The sequence below is a fragment of the Tyto alba genome, unplaced genomic scaffold, assembly GCF_018691265.1.
Source record: "Tyto alba isolate M040663 unplaced genomic scaffold, T.alba_DEE_v4.0 Super-Scaffold_42, whole genome shotgun sequence".
NCBI lineage: Eukaryota > Metazoa > Chordata > Aves > Strigiformes > Tytonidae > Tyto > Tyto alba.
In genome coordinates this window covers 36,988,744-37,007,261 of record NW_024881318.1, presented here as the reverse complement: position 1 = coordinate 37,007,261, position 18,518 = coordinate 36,988,744, and positions in this window count along the sequence as shown.

Below are 18,518 nucleotides of genomic sequence, written 5' to 3'. Positions count from 1 at the left end.
GGTTGAAACTGATGTCTTTTTTTTCATGTGACAAAAAGGTAAAAGCTGTGAAAATAAAAAAAGTTGGGGAATAACAATCTAAAACATACCTCTATAGTTTTGCCATGGAAGTCTATTATCCTTCTGTGTACCAGGTGTCAGACTATTTAGAAAGCTGCTAGACAAAATGAGGTACTATAAAATAACTTCTCTACTATGGCCAGACTGTGAGGAACTTACTCCTCACTGCTAGGTGAGATAGTATCTTTCAGTGAAAGGTAGATTTTTGTTTGAAAGAGAATTGGAAGTCATCACAACATATTTTAGATGTGGCATCATGTGGACACACACTATACATGTCAGGGACTGAGACATGAGAAATGAAAAAAAGAACATGCCAATTGCATGAACTGAGTCTCCAAGAAAGAATATATGTGGGAAAGGATAGGACAGAAGGCACTTTGCAACCCCATAGAAGGTCATCTTGATCCTACTAAAAGGTTGAAAATGAATGGAGGTCTGGGGTTTTCTTTATTTCATGTTAATATTTAATGCAAAGAATTATATAATCGTTGCAAATTATTTTTTTTTGCTAGGTCGTCTTTTGTCAAGACACTCACTAAGTAGGCCTCACCCAAACCCAGCATCTTGTTTTATAAAGAATTCCTGATCTTTTGAGGGAGCACTATAGAACAGTTTAAATCACTCTGTGCCGAGTGATGTCTTGGGACCCATAGTGCAGCCCACTGCAGGAGGCATACAGTTGAAAAAAATGTGGTTTTCTTTTCCATAGAGATAGATCTCCTACAGACTGAAGGGAAAAACCGTAAAGAGGCAGAAACAGGAGAATGTCAAGCAGAAGAGGTTGCTGTAAAATGGGAGACTAAGGCTTCTATATGCAGGAACACATGTCCAGCTCCAACTACCGAACATCTGGATGAAGCAGCAGCACAGGAGAGCAGTCCAGTTTATAATGGAAGACCCACTGAATTTATTAACCACAAGCTAGAGATAACAATAAAAATGGAACAGAGAAGAACAACACAGTGACAGAGACATAATGAGTAAGAATACACCTGAACAGACAGGAACAAGGCCAGCACCAAGTCAGTTTGGACTACAATCATTAAATGGCCATATATAGGTTAAAGAGGAGGCAAAAAAAAAACCAAACAAGCAAACAAACAAACAAAAAAAACAAAACACAACCAAAATACCAAAATAGAAGGCATACACAAAGCTATCCAAGAAAGTGAAGTCAGGAAAAAATGGAAGTTTTTCTATTTCAACAACAAAAATACAATTAAGAAAGTTCACAAGAACTCAAAAACCTGGTTTCCAGAAAAATGTTTTCTTTTTAACATTTCTGGCTTTCTTCCATTTGGTTTGCAGCCTTCAAGTCTCTAGAAATTGAAAGATCCATCAGGACCTCAGATAGGATTCCACCTGAACTTTGGCTTCAAATTCAAGAAAGTGGTCCAAAGGAACTTCATAGTGTTCAACCTCAATCCCTGAGAAAGTGATGGCACAACTAATACTAGAAGCCATCTCCAGAAACATGAAGGACAAGAAAGACATCGAATGCTAGTCAACATGGATTTACCAAGGGGAAGTGCTGCTTGACCAACTCAATAAGCTTCTATTACAAAATGACTGGACTGGTAGGTGAGGGGAGAACAATGGATATTGTCTACTTAGTCTTTAGTAAGGCTTTTGAAACTGTCTCCCATAACATTCTCTTAGAGAACTTGATGAAGTAAGGGCTGGGTGAGCAGACTCACCTAGCCAGACTCTTTTCAGTAGTATCCAGTGACAGGAGAAGACACAAGGGGCACAAACTGAAACACAAGAGGTTTTGCCTGAACATAAGGCAAGATCTTTTTAGCATGAGCATGACTGAGCACTGTCACAGCTTGTCTAGAGAGGCTGGGGAGTCTTCTTCCTTGTAAATACTCAAAACTTATCTGGGCTTGGTCCTGGGCAACCAGGCTCCAGGTGACACTGCTTGAACAGGGGGATTGGACTGGACTTCCCTGGGGTCTCTTCCAACCTTCACCATTCAGTGATTCATTCAAAAGTTCAAATTAAGTGTTTTAGACCTGATGAAGTTGCGGTTTCCAATAAGCTATTTCACTGGATAAACATCTTCTTAGACTTAATACCAAGCCAGAATAGATTAGCAGTAAGGATCTGACCTCCTTGGGATGTTGAATACTTCAAAATTCTATTCCCAGAATATCACTTTCTAGCATAAAATAAAAGATGTAAAGGAGACATCTTTAAAAGAATGAAGAAGCTGCAAAAGAAGCTTTTTAGAGAGAAAATGTCACAATTTGCATGGAAGTTGAAGAGAAAGGAAAAGAATTCAGGGGAGAAGACTCTGTAAATGGTCATATAAAACAACTCCATAGCCTGAATGTCATCTGCAGTTGTAGCATCTCTGAAAATACTTTAATATGAGACCTTGTTTTGGAAACATAAAGACACTTCCTTTTTATTATGAAAGTGACATGATACATAAAACAAACCAGGCTGTAGACAGGTGTGACACGGTGGGGGGGGTCATTAGATGTGGCAAACTCAGTATATGACACTTGGCAGCCCTGAGAATGTCTGGTGCCTTTTTGAGACTGTAGAGGAGGAGATTGACAAAACCCAAACCAGTTTCATTGCTTAACATTTGGTCTTCAGGGTTAGATGGTAAAGATGAAAGTAAAGTATCTATTAGTGTTAGTGGGAATTTTTAAGTGCTTTTATCACTACAGCTGTTATTAATAATAATGAATTATTATAATAAAATTATGTCTTAATATTTATTGGTCTCCTGTGGAACATAATTGTTTTAAAGTCCACAAATAGGTCTTTCAGTATGACTATTTTACTTAACAATTTAGGAGGATGTATAAAATGACTTGCCAAGTGGTAGTAATTCTGTGGGGAAAAAACAAAACAAAACAAAACAAAACATTCTTTTTATATGATGAAGGCTTCTGGTTTGGACCACTGGGCTTGTTTTTAGGAGATGACTCACAGACATAGTTTCTATTTTTTGTTTCCTCGTCATTACATATTTAAACTACACATTTTTTTCTTTATATTTATAAAGCTGATACTGTTTTTGCTAGTCTGTTGTGATATCTCTGGGGTTCATTTTGTGAGATTCTTCCTCCAATATCCAGGTTACAAAATTCCATCATTCAAACCTAAGCCATTTGAACAAAAGACAAAGGTCAGTTTTCTCAAAGTAAGCAAGTAGTAGCACTAATGTAATTGTTAGAAAGAGCCAAAGCACTTAAATTAAAACATTACTAGTAGTACAATAAATTTATGCCTTCTTTAATATATTAGTAATAAAATGATTTGGCTATTGTTAGCAGTGCTTCCACTGTGTCAAGGCTTTCTCTCTTTCCCAGTCTGCCCTCCCTTTACCCCAGAGTAAGCAGGTTGGGTTTGAGCAAGAGGTTGGTAGGGTGACACGACCAAGAGAGCTGACCCAGATTAGCCACATGGAATAAAATGAAACCTCAGTTAAAGGAGGTGGAATGGGGGACATTCATGGCTATGTCAGTTTCTTCCCAAACAACTATTACACATTCTGACACCTTGCTTTCCAGGAAGTGGCTAAACATCTGCTTGTGATGGAAGTAGTAACTGAATTTCTCTTTCTGCTTCACTTGCATGGGCAGTCTTTAGCTATTAAACTATCACCATAGCAATCCCTGAGTCTTCTCACCTTCTATTTTCCTTCTGTTCCACAAGAGACAGTGGTGAACGAGCGACTGAGGGTGCTTGACTGTTGGACAGATCAATTTACCACAGAGGTTTCCATGCTTTAGCTGCTTGTCAGCCCATGTTTCTTCTTTCTCCCTCTGCATTTACCAATCCCTGTTCACTGATGTTGATGTAGGTGATATAGATATATCAGGTAATTAACAGCCTTTAACACTTATATTCTGCACCAGCTGTGAGAATACAGTGCCATGGAGTAAAGTTAGCACAGGTGGTGATGGTCCCTGATGAGGTCTTTTCTTAATCTGGTGTTTGATCCTGTTCAGCAGCCAAACACCACACAGCCATTTGCCCACCCTCCCCCACTTGGGAATGGAGGTGGAGAATTGGAGGGGCAAAGGGACACTTGCAGGTTGAGATAGAAACAGTTTAATAATGGTAATAAAATAAAATGGTGACAGTAATAGAAAGTATAAACGGGCAATACACAATGCAGTTGTTCACCACCCGCTGACCTGCAACCAGCCTGTTCCTGGTTAGTGATTCCAAAATACCAGGGCCCTGCAGTTGCAATTCCAGAAGCAACAGAGAGCCCTTTCCCAATCACCCCTCCTCTATATAGTGAGCATGCTGTTACATGATATGGAATGTTTCACTGGCCAATTTGGGTCCAGTGCTCTAGCCATGTTCCCTCCCTTGTTTTGTTTTGCTTTTTTTCCTTTTTTATGTACTGCTGCAAATGAACACAAGTTTTTATTGAGATTTCTACAGTGATACTTTGTTCTCTTTTCAGAAAACTGAAATTTCATTTAAAAGTCAACATTTTGCCTTTGCAGTACACGTCTTATTACATATGGTACTGTCACGGTTTAGGCCCAGAGAGCAACCAAGCACCATGCAGCCGCTCACTCAGACCCTCCCCCATCAGCGATGGGCGGGAGGGGAGGGGAGAATATGGAGCAGGAATGCCTCAAAGAATCTGTCTAAGGACTGGGAGGAGTCACTCACCCATTATGGTTACAGGTAGAACACAGACTCCTTAGGGGAAGAAAAAAAGACAACATCACTTTAATCCAAATGCTAACCAGACAGCACTTAACAGACAAGGCAAGGACAGTGAGAAGTGCTACCACATCCAAAAATCCTCCTCTCTACTCCTCACTTCTTCCTGGTCTCCCAATTTCTCTACCTCCTCCCTTAGCAGTGCAGGGGGCAGGGGATGGAGGTTACAGTCACCTTGCTGCTCCTTCCTTCTTGGGAGGTGGGTTGAACATAGCACATTCCTCCCCTGCTCCACGTGGCTCCCCTCTCACTACAGACAGCCTTTCATGAACCTTCTCTGGCATGAGTACACCCTACAGGCCGCAGCTGTTCCTGTGCTGCTCTGGTGTGGGTCACCCCTGTGTGTTGCAGCCTTCCCAGCGCCAAAACACAACAGCAGGTACCATTTCTCCCCTTAGGGTCCATGACACCTTTAAGTTCAGATACCTGTCCTGGAGTGGGCTTCTCCACAAGCTTCAGACTGGCCTCTACTCCACCACAGACCTCCATGTGTATCAGGGTGGGTGGCCCTGCTGTCTCACCATGGGATACAGGAGTCTCTGCTCTGGCGCACCTCCTTTATGTCTTTCTCCTTTCTTCTGCTGATCCAAGTGTCCGTTCTTGCAACTCCTCCTCACAAGTCCCAACTCTCTCTCAAGTTCCTCTGTTTAAATATGTTCTCGCAGAGGCACAACTGATTGGCTCAGCCCTGACCAGAGATGGGTCTGACTTGGAGCCAGGGGAACTTTCAAGAAGCTTCTCACAGGGGCCATTGCTGCAGGCCCCTCCCCCACTATCAAAACATTGTGCCACAGAAACCCAGCACAGGTAATATTAAATTTCATTGGTTAACAGGGTGACTGTTCATACAACCTCTTCTGAAGTTTGCTGTAGATTTCTCAAGTACTCATTAAAATCATGTTTTCATCTATATGTTTTATTGCCTCTCTTTGCTCTTATTTGTAGCTAATTACTGAAAGGTGAGTTCCGAACATGAGTTCTCATTTGCATGTTACTTAGAAACTATTTTTATTTTTAATTAACCATATTTCCAATGTCTTTATATTCACTATTTTTGTCTGTGAGCAATGTCTAATTTATGGAACCTCAACTCCTGTCTATTTGATTTCATATTTACTGTTTAGAAGGACTTTTTATATACCAGTTTTCTAAAATAAGAACAAAATCTCTGGATACATGGTACCATCCTTGAATTTTCCAGATGAAAAAAAAAAGGAGAACATGATTTGGGAAGAAGGACAATCACCAACAGGGAACAATGAATAGGACAATCACCAACAAGGAGCAATGAATAAGAGGCTACCTAAGAAGCTGAAGGTTACCAGATTTCGTGAGACAGAAGTGATTCAAGTGGGAATGCTGAAGGAACAGTGGTATGATTGCAAGACCACGATTGCTTACAAAAAGTCATGGTGATTGGGAGAGGTATCTGACAACTGGAAGGAAAAATGATCCAACATGCATCCTTGGTTTATCTAGGGAGCTAAAGTCCAACCAGTCTCACTGTTCCACTGAAAAGTTCATGGAAAATAAGTTATTTCCAAACATATGAAAGACACAAGGCTAATAAGAAAAAGTAGCATTTATTTAGACAGCTACAATCACACTTAACCATCATGCTTGCCTTCTGTGATTAAATGCCCAGCTTCACTGACAATTGGATGTAACATACCTTTATCCGTATTAGTGCTACTGACACTGTTCCCCACAGCATTCAGTTTTGAAAGCACAGGAGGTATGGGCTAGACGGATGCGCAATTAGCTGGACTGAAAACTGTCTGGATCCCTAACCTAAAAGACAAGCAATCAGTGGCTTGAAAGACATTATAAAACCAAGTACCTTGGCACTGGTACTGATATCATGCATTAACTTTCTCAGCTGCATGGATGATAAGACAGAGTGTGCCTTCAGCAGCTTTATATATGATACCAGTTCAGGAGCAGTGGCTGACATGTGAAATGGTAGCACTTCAGTTCAGAGGGATATTGAACAGCTTGAGGACTGAGCCAGAGAGCAAACCGGACCACACCAGAAAATTCCTGATATTCCAGAGAAATGTAAGAAATCTCCAGAATAGGCCTATACATCAAAGCAAGCTGGGAACTGACTGCCTGACTAAGCCCTGCTGCAAAAGACCAGTGAATCACAGTGAATGCCAAGCCCTACTTGAACTATCAATGTGTTTTTATGGTTAATAAAGCAGAAGACAGACTCACCTACAGTAGGAGGAGTGTCACCACCAGATTTAAGGAAATTATAATCCTCCTCTAAGTGGCAGGGTATCATCTGAAATATTTTGCCCAGTTTTGTGTGCACCATACACATCTAAAAGAGGACACTAAAATCAGGAGAGGTTTCAATAGAAGATACTAAGGTCAAATAACCTCAAAGGAGGTTTAGAAAAAGCTGGACTGTAATCTGTCGAAGAAGAGAACAGTGGATCTCCAAATAATTGACAGGGTGTTTATAAAGATGGTGGAGCAGATCTGTATTAGGTAGTGGTAAGTGATACAAAAGGTATTATGGCCACAAGTTTTGTCTTGGAAATTTTAGTCTAGACATTAATAGGAAAAAAAATCATGAGCACAGTAATGCAGCACTGGAAGACCATACCGAGAAAGCTGTTTAATCCTTGTCCTTGGAGACTTTCAAGACAAAGGCCTGTACGATGTTAAATTTTAAATGAGTAAAAATGTACATTTACTTTCACTCTACTTTTAAAAACTGGTTTAATGCTATCATAGAATGGGCAGTTTTACTTCATCTTAATAACTTTTATAAAGGCAAGGAAATGTCTCTTGCCAAATTCCAGGCATATGTGATGCATATCACACTACATGATTAACATGAAATAAACAGAATAGTACTATTTATAGACAGATATTGTTCATCCAACATATTGAAACTCCTGTTACACAAAGAATAGGCCCAGATGGAATTAATTATTTCTTAAGACAGAATATAAAACTTGCAGTACATTCTTCTTGAAACTTTAAATACTTAAAAAATAGAATCTTTATGTCAAGAAATTTTATGTGTTTATTGTTAAAGGTATAAAGTAAGTATACAACATGCAATTTACAAAATACGGAGTATGGAGTTTGCGTCTTAGCAATTTAAATTCATATATTATAGTGCTACTATCCCCAGGAGGTCTGGACCGTTTTACCTTGTTTTTATAATGAGAATATACTGACACGTTTTCATTATTAGATCAAAGGAGTAGGTCATTACACAAAGGAAGTTACAAATGAAATATAAAAATTAACTGTAGTACACACATTTATTCTAATCAATTATCATTCTCTTTTTCAGAAATAAATAGAGGAAAAGGAAAAAAGCAGAACACCTGACATACAGTTTGTAAAATGTGGCTTAAAGTATGTTCAATTATACACAGTTAACTGGAATGAGTGAAACATAGATTTTATAATTAGAATGCTTTCTGAAAACATCTACTCAATGTTTAGAACACATTCCAAAGCAATACTTAACTTACATTTACTGTATATTGAAACAAACTACATGTTTAAACTGTTATGTTGAAATACGTATGATTCATAACTAAGAACTTCCACTTACCGCCCCCCCCCCAAAAAAAAAAAACAAAAAAAAAAAAACAGAAAGAAAGTAGGAAAGAAATCCAGACTTACTAAATTATTAGCTTAGTTTTTATTTCTTAAGGCTGATGAAAAAGTCCTTTTGAACTAACTGACTGTGGGTTGTTTTCTTTTGGGTAAAGTGATACAAAGTTAATTGGGGGCAGATAATTTGATGAATGTTTATAATTATTGTCAAAGGTTGTGACATATCACAAGAACTCTTTATTAGTAAGCAGCAAGAAACAAATTTGTGAGATCAACCAGTGTCAATAGAAGTTAATCAGTTTTCATATATTCACAAGCTAAGCCTTCTCTGCCTTTAAGACATGATCGTAAAGAAACCACTTACGTAGGATCATACTGAGGGAAGCAGGTGACAGTAAATAGCTTTCTTGATTCTCTTGATGATAATAATCTACAAATTAAATAACATTATTTTAATGATCCTTAGGGAGAATATGCATGTACAACACAGAAGATATTTTTTCACCTCTTTTAGAGATCAACGAGTAAAATCTGATGTGAGCTGGAAAAAAAAAAAAAAAATCATGGCCATCAAAGTAGTTCCATAGCGAATAGCTTTATATAAATTATAAAACTAATGCAATTTCCTTAACCACAGAATGACATTTTTATTGTTATGGATTGCATTTTACCATCACCCTGAGAGAACGCACCCACATAAAGGAGACAGTTCAAAATATGTTTTATGTTATATATAAGTGTTAGTCAAGGCTGAGTCCCATGGCCTAGATAAAAGGATAAGCCCAGTAGAAAGAGACAAAAAAACCTTTAGAACTGACAAAACATTATCAATATCTGTAATAAAAACAAGTAATGAGCTGGACTGACATAAGCAATTTTTATTTAATTGATTAGTATAAAGAAAAAAAAGAAAAATAAATAACTCCATTCTGAAAATCTATGTCATAACAATTTATAGATGTTCTTTATAGATCTAATCAACATTTTCTAAATGAGTACCATTATCAACACTTCAATCCACAGTATTTTGGTATGTAGTGTTCCAACCCAGAGAGATAAGAATAAAATGCTGTGTTCCTGAGCAGGGGGTAGAAGAGGAAATGCAGGGCAGGATTAGGAAGACATGCATGTGAGCAGGTCTGTGGTGGTACCTGCCTCTATGTAAAGATAAGGTAGTTGCTAATTAATATAATTTGTGTATAGAAGGAAGATCAGAGTTGACAAACAGTAATTAACTTTGCAGTGGATTTCTGGGTGTAACTTGCCAGGTTTCAAAACCAAACTATAAGTACACTTAAATGAGTAAATTATGTTTCCAAGTTTCATTAAAGGCTTATATTGTCACATTACATATGACTATCCAGCACAACCTTGAAAGATCCATAAACTGCAAACAAGGTGGAATGAACCTCAAGAAGGAGGGAAATGTTCCCTCTAAGGAACAAAGTGGGCCATTTCAAAAATCCTTGATTATACAAAAAGGATAGAGCATAAATTAAAGACCCCCAGCGGCAGCTCCAACTTGCAGCCAAAACCAAGTTTTGCTGCTTTACTCTGTTGGCTAGTTTCTAATTGCACACTGCAATGAAAATTGTTTGTAACTAGAAAGGTCCCATAACAACATGGCGAAGGCACGGGGGCTGCAACAGAATATTAGAGAACACTTACCCTGTGGGCGATCACTAGTAACTGTGGAAGATAATAACTGCTCAGCTACTCTGGAATAATTTACTCATAAAAGAATCTTCATTAAAATAACATTAAGGAGTATTTTCAATGTGGCATGCAGGGACTTAGCTGTGTGATTCCTTTTAATATTAATGGGAATTGCATGGCTAAACCCACACACACTGCAATGAAAATCTGCACTCATGGTTTTAAAAAAAAAATCCATAAAAGGAAACAAATTCAGGTGAAGGCTTCACTCTGTTGTGCCCTGTTATTGCTAATAATACAGTATGTAAGATTAGTGCATAACAGTTGTAATGTCTGTAATAAACATGCTGCTGCACCTCAGCTCTTAATAAAAGAAGTTAAGGACAGAAGGGAAGGTTTACCTCTGTGGCAAAGTAGTGATTAAATAGAAAGGATCAAGGTGGATGGAAATTTATAATTCTGCAATCTGAATTATTCATGTAATAGGCTGCAGCACAAATGTGTTGGTGAGCTATAAAATAATTACTGAGCGTTCCAAAGGTGAGGAAGTTGAAAATATCAATAGCAAGAGAAATTGTGACATTTGGTAGAAAAAGCCCTTCTGGTCAGACAGAAATTAGAAACACCATTCTTTAATAAGAATTTTCATGTAACCCTTGGAGGCCATCTAGAAGCTGACTCAAAAAACATGGGACCCGTGGCAAGGCCACTGTGCTTTTATTCTTCTCAGTTATGCTACCCTAGACTGGCATAAAGATGACTAATTGGGCCAGTGTGATACAGAATTCTCATCACAAAGCTAGAAAATAATTTGGTTAGAGGAAAAAAGGCTATGCAGTGACAGCAAAGAAAGAGCCATATCTGAACTTCATCCAGACTAATAATGTACAGATTGGCAAACAGGGAGAGGAAAAAAGAGCAGGTCCTATAAAGACAAATTTTTAATCCATTTCAGCTAGTAACTGGTACTTTCATCCTCATAGTGAATATCAGAGATATTTGTTCTACACTTTCATTTCATCTTGTACCTTCATGTTTTGTTTTGTGAGTAGAGGTATTGGGGCCTTTTGAGGGGAAGTGAGAAAGGTTGTGTTGAGGCTTAAAAATTTCAGTAAATGCCCATTATTTATAACAAGAATGTCCGAAAACTGTATTTGGGTCCAGTTTTATAAGATGAATAATACCTTCAACTGGATTCATTGGAATTTGAAAACATGAAAATGATAAAGCAAAAGATTTTCAATTATAATCACACTTACAAGAGCCCCTGTATTACCAGAAGGCAGTAATGTGAAGAGGAAGCTCTGCATATAAAACTTTTATTGTACCTTTTTATTTTTTGAAAGAGTGTTATGAGACCTTAACATTACTTTTAAATGATTGACACAATAAGCGTTCCATTTTAATTGGCACTTCTGTGATTTATCACTATATCATGTTGGGAACACCCCATTAGGCCATTTATAAGTGAATAGCAGGGTACTGTACACCTGACAATACTGGAAGACTTCTAGTGAAGGCTCCTATTAAGAAGAGACACCTACTAAGAGAGCTCATGTCCCCATTTGATCTAACTTCTGAATTAGACTGAATTGTATCAAATTTCTCCTGAGCAGAAATATAACCCTTTCCATCCCAGTAGTCCCTGGTGCTATCACACTACCATGTTTTCCTGTTCTGCAAGCACATGAACAATACAATTTCTGTATCTAAACTGAGAAGATCAGGAAGCCTAATCCCACTGAAAGTAATTGTCTTGATCATCTCAGCTTGTTACTTCCACTCAAGTCAGAACAGTCTTCTCAGTCCTTACCAGTACCAAAATGCTTGAGGTAAATACAAAGCCATTTAAAAACTTGGGTTTAGATCAATGGTGAAGTTTGCTGGTACTGAGGTTTAAACATGTATTAAGTAAGCTGCCACCACTGACCCAGATATGAAGAGTCAAAAACCAAGCAGAGTCTCTAGATACTGATACAGATCCTAACACCTTCTTCACTTAGTGCTGTTTACTATCCTGCATTCAGATGCTAAAGACTGATGATTCTCAGCAGTATCTGAATTACTCTATTTTAAAGAGCTGAATAGTTCAAAACCTTTATGATCTGCATCAGATAGTGCTATTTCAGGATTTTGTCATTCTAATTTTAGAAAAGCAATTAATGCTGACACATTGTGATACATGCAGTTTTACCTTAGTATTTTGATCTTGCCCAAATAATTTATTTTCAAATCCTACATTGCATATTGCATGTCTTACATTGGCAGCTGTTACTCTATGTACCATCTGTCTTTATCAATGTCTAGGTACACAGATGTGCTGTTGATGTGCAAACTTTAGAGATCAGCTTAACCATTTCTATTCCTAAAAATCACCATCATAATAATAATGCCTTGAAACATATCAACATATAATGTTTACTCTAATTTGTTTCAAGTGAATTTTTGTAAGATTTCTTGTTCTAAAATCTGATTTTGTGAAAAAGAAAAAAAAAAAAAAAAAACAAACCAAAAAAACAAGTTGATAAAATTCCTACCCACAATACAAAATTATATATTGAATAGTTAGAAACTACATAAACTTCAAACTGATTCAAAACCAGAAAGAAATTCTAAAACTGTTTATAATACTGATGATGGTAATGTTATGATTTGTGTCATTTCAAAGTTATTTTATATTTACTTCTTTTTGGTTTAGTACCAGTAAGTTATTTGTCAAGAATCAGAGTTTTAATAAAAAATAAACACCATAAATGGATTCTTACCAAAAAAGTTAATAAAATAGTGTCTTAGAATGGATGTAGACTACTGCAGTTTTTTCCAAATTTTTTTCTCATGTCTTTGTGTGACATATTTATACATACATGTAATATATCTAGAAAGATTAAATTGGAGGTAGATTTATCACAAATAATTGATCAAGAATTATGTCACATAAATGGGAAAAACTCTTACATGTTGCATGTATATGTACACATTTTAGTAGTGGCATACCCATATATGGATACTATACATGGTCTCTGTCACACTCAATTTTCAAACTCAGTTGCAACAAAACAAAACAAGTATGAATCTTCTAAACCAAAAGTTATGGATTAAATTTTCTTTTAAATTATTATAAATAACTAAAGCATGTTTAGAGTTCTAGAGAGTATGACCTCTGCTATTCTTATTGCATAAGTGAAGAAGATTGACATGGAAACTTACCTAACATAAATTTGTAACTTTCCTTCTTAAAATAAATGAGCAATTTTTCACAGTAAGTATTTTATCTATATATGTAAAGGAGTTTTCAGATAATTTCAACTCTGTAGTCATAATCTTTAAAGAAATATTTGTATAGATACATAGGAAAACACACTTACATACAAGTATACGGGATGCACTTTCATACACCTGTACTTGTACCTAAATAGGGTGTCTGTAACTCACATATCCCTTGACAGGCTTTTGAAAATAACAGCAGTGTGGTATGGTACTTCCCCTACTTGTATAAACAGTTGTATATTTAAATACCACAGTACTTTAGATAATGAAGCATACAGGTCTGATGAAAAAAAAAAAAAAAAAAAAAAGAAATTCCTGGAATACCATATCCAAGGCTCTGTGTTCTCCTCCTATTAAAGTAGGACTATATCAGCTGTGGATGCATTGGAGAAAAGCACTATAGATTAATCTACAGCATAAAATTCTGATATTGTTCAATGTCAGTTTATCTGAATTTGAAGAGTTAAAAGCAATCTACAAGGATATTTTTTCATCTGAACCCAGACATGAACACCAGATCTGACTTCTAATTTAATGTTGTAATATGGCTCATAACACTGTTATTCTTCCAAGCTTCATCCACTTAAAACATAGGTATGCATGCATGCACACACACAGTTTGTCTAAAAAACACTGTATGAACGACTGATTTCCCAAAGACTTATAAATCTTGAACTGAAATATTTGTACACACACTCTTTTCTACACATTTTAATAATTTCTACACACTGTTGTCACATTAGCTTTAATGTGGAGAGCAAAGTATATGGTCAGCAACATATTTCTCCTTTGCTGACAAATACTACTGGACAAAACCTGATGGAGGTGGACTTGCCACATCTCTGCCTCTACCTTCAGCAAAAAGCAAGAAAGCATGGTTCAGGACACAGTACCTGCAGAAAGATAAAAACAAAGCTGTAGTAAAGCAAGTATCCATCACTCCAGTGTAATCAAATGTACATCAAGCCAACCCAGTCCAATCTAAAAGTATATATTATTTATGTAGAGGAATACTCTTATGCTTAAATTCTTCTAGAAATTATTTAAATGTTAAATAAAGGATGACTGAGCTCAAGTAGTTATCTTTACGTTCCAATGTACCTGCTGATAGACGATCTTCTGCAATATTTTGCAGAGTTTTTATCATGAGTTATGAAGAGAGAGAGCAGATTCTAAGAAGTCAGGACAAAATACAAAACCAGATAAACAGTGCCTTATATAAGCTTTCCCTTTTTGGTTTATTTTTTTCCTTGGTCTTCGTATGTGTTTTATTATTTTATTTTATTTTATTTTATTTTATTTTATTTTATTTTATTTTATTTTATTTTATTTTATTTTATTTTATTTTATTTTGTTTTATTTTATTTTATTTTATTTTATTTTATTTTAATTTATTTTATTTTATTTTGTTTTATTTTATTTTATTTTATTTTGCTTTGTTTTATTTTATTTAAATTATTTTATTTTTCATTTTATTCTATTCTATTCTATTCTATTCTATTCTATTCTATTCTATTCTATTCTATTCTATTCTATTCTACAATCTTTTTTTCATTTTAATAATTGTAAAAATTGATAGAATCTAGAAAAGAATATTTATCTAATTGAAATACCTCTTCTAAAGGCATAGTATTCTAGCCAGGATGTGCAAAATTGTATTTGAATACATGCACACATTGACATACACAAATGTACCACTTGAAATTTAACATTAATTGGTTTAAATATGCAAAAAAAATTAATGGTACAGCTATTAGCATATAACATTTGACAATGTATTGTCACAATACAGCCTTGCCAAACTACAAAGGCCACTGGCAGTCTTACTTGTTCTGTGTTGTGTTACTCAATTCCTCTCTTCTTCCATTTAGGAAATAAAGATGAAACAATGCAATACAGAAGGGTGAGATAAAAAGATATCTAATATGTGAAGTTTGAGTTAAGTCATTAAGATATTATTTCAACAGATTTGACTGAATATTGCCTGAATCCACAAAGCTTTTATGATGGCCAAAAAATTTTTCATTATGTGTTCATCTTCTTACCCACTGCTGATTTTCAGCTCAGCCTAATTTCCCTTCCATTCTCCCAGAAATTTAATTCTCCAATGAACTTTGCTGTCTAATTTCTCAAATTTCTGATTTCCTTCCTTTTCTGGGCAAGTCGCAGTACTGCTTCTGCATTTGCTTACTCTCCTCTTCCACACACACACCCCTTCTAGGCCTCTTACTGCTAAGAAGTGAATAGCGAGACATAGACTCACTGTTTCCCTTTTTTTCACAGGAAGCCTTTCTCTTCCTCATACCCACCTTTCTCAGCGAATTAATACCAGCCTAACAGAAGAATGTGTTATAAAGAGATACAGGGAAATTAGCTTTTTATTCTCCAGAAAAACCTACAAATCTCCAGAAACTTCCATACAGTATAAAGTTGTAATACCTAACCTGTTACACTGGCAAACTTTTATACTTAAGCCAGTGAATTATCAACAAAGTATTGAATATCCTGATCATAATCTTGCTTATACTTGTCAACACTATATAAAATATAAATTTCTCAAATATAGTTTCCTTTGTACACTGTTCAGTCTCCTGCTCAAGTGGAAACAAAAAAAATAACACCCTAAGTATTTCTGAGATACATCATTTGAATCTGAGGGACCACATATCTTGTCACAGTTCTGTAGAATGATAAGAGAGGCAGCAACCAATATTCCTGGTGGTAGACAGAGGAGAAGATTAGAAACTGTAGAAAAGCTTGTGAATACATAGTATCCGCATGAATAGAAATATATGTAAAGTGAAGATTGAGAAAGAGTGAAGGAGAAAGCTCCACAGAAGGAATAAGGTATTCCACTGCAAAAGTAGAATAAGAATTCAGAGGGAAAAGATTACTAATGCATAGGAAGAAAAGAAAAAATGTAGTCCATGGAAAAATGCAACTTTAAAATAACACTGCATTACTTGACAGGTAAAATAGATCTTTGCAGATAAAGAAGACATAACTAGTTCTAGCAGATAGAATTTTATTTTACTTTCTTACTTTTTGGAGGTTTTCTCACTAGCTGTATGCTAAAATATGATTGCAAGAAGTTTATAGATTTAGTATGGAAGCCAACTGATCATGAAAACAACATTGCAGCATTTGGGAAGAAGCTGAAATTTGCAGGGGATGTGTTATTTCTACCTATTCCTAATATTATACATTATAGCTTGAGCCCATCTTGAGGTATTTACTATCATTTTGTAGTTCCTACTTTCTTACTTCTTTTTTTCTGAAAAGATATGAATCAGTTTCAGTGCTCAGTTATTGAAAACAATGAAAGAATCGCAGTTGTAACTAGCGCTGTTTCCATTGCAGGACAACCTAGACATCCCTAACACTGTACAAGATAATATATATAGATTCAAAAGCATAATCACAACTAAAACCTGAGAAAAAAAGCAACTAGATAGAACAAACAAATAAGGGAAAAAAAATCAAAACTTACAAACAAAAAAAATCTCCAGAGAATGTTCCAACAAAAATGTTCCAACAGTATATTTATTAATTTATAGGTAAGACAGAAGAACGGTAATAACATTTACCAGTGACCTCAAGAGTTACTGCCACAGACAGTGTATAAGTTCAAGAAAATATTTAAATTTATATTTCTTATACAAAATTATGCTTAGATATTTGAAAGTATTCTATTGATTAGAGCTGCTGTATAAAATCTCTACAGCATATAACAGAATGCACATCAGAATAATTGTTGCAGTTTACTAAATGTTATCTTAAAAAATCCATCTTGAACTTTTTTTTTGGTGTTATTCAGTTGTTTTTTTGTATCTAAGGTGTAGAAAACAGCGCTTATTGCGTGTTTTAGAACTGTGGGAATAATTACAATTAATAAAATTTCTTTGGAAAAAGAACAACTGTAATTTTTACACTCACTATAAGTACATCCCAGTATACCATTTACTCAAGAACACACGCAGCTTTATATAAGAACATACAGAAAACCAATACACTGTTGTATTTGGAGTTAATCACATGATGATTTTAGGACAGAAACTGTTCTGTTGAACTCTACTGTGACCACTTACTGTACTTTTACTGTACATCTGATGTGCCTGCTGCTACACTGATGCATTCCACAGGGAGGTCATTCCTAAACATCTTCATCTATGTATATAGCACATATCAAGATTAAATAACCTTTCCCAAGGGTCACACTCCTGATTGTGCATGCAAAGATGAAAAGCAAGGGTATACTGTTTTGATCAGAAGAGATTAAAATGGTGGGGAGTTTTCAGTCAGTTGATTAGTTGGTTGCTAGTTCTTTTGTGTTTGTCTGGTTTGGGGTTTTTTGTTTGTTCTTTTTTTTTTTTTTTTTTTTTTTTTAAGGCTGAACATTAGCTATATGAGACCTTTACTTTGAAACTTTACCAAGTTACTAAGCATCAGTTGTCCATCTTTCTGCACAGTTCCTAATACTAAAACATGTGGAAATCAAATGGAGCAAAATCTGTAGAGCAGTATTAAGAGAACAGGATGGCAATTATACTGGTATATTCAAGCATATTTTCATTAGAAGCTGGGACAGCTTTTGGTTGCAAAACTGTTTCTTGGCATTTTCATGTGCTTTGAATGAGACCTTGTCATTCACATGCTCTGAAATGGAAAGGTTATTTTCTGAGAATATTCCTACAGTATAATTATATGAAAATGCATAGCTATAATATAGGATTTAAGAACAGCTAGAACAAATTTACAATATATAATTTGTTAGAAATACCTTTGTGAGAATACATCCACTATCAGTTACATTTGATCTTTGTATTTTAGAATTATATTTCCCAGGCAGAAGACTGCATTTCTACTGTGTAAGACCTAGATATTGCATAGAAATTTGGTAGAAGATATCAGCTCAGTAGTTGCAGCAAATCTATAGTGTCCTGATGCATCTACAGCAGTGAATGTTTCAGTTGGAATATTTTGTATACAACTCTAAATAAAATTGTATGGTAAGGAAAAGGACACATGATTATGGGCTTTGTCATATCCTATTATTATTTCAGGTCTCATTTCTTCCTCAAAAAAAACACAGAAAGCACTAAGACATGGCATGGAAACCTCAGACTTCAACATGTGAATTCCTCTTACTTAATGGTACTGCTAAGGTTACCTACTAGGAAGAAAAGAAAAAATAAAATGGAAAAAAAGGAAAACAGCGAAATATCTGGTACACTAAT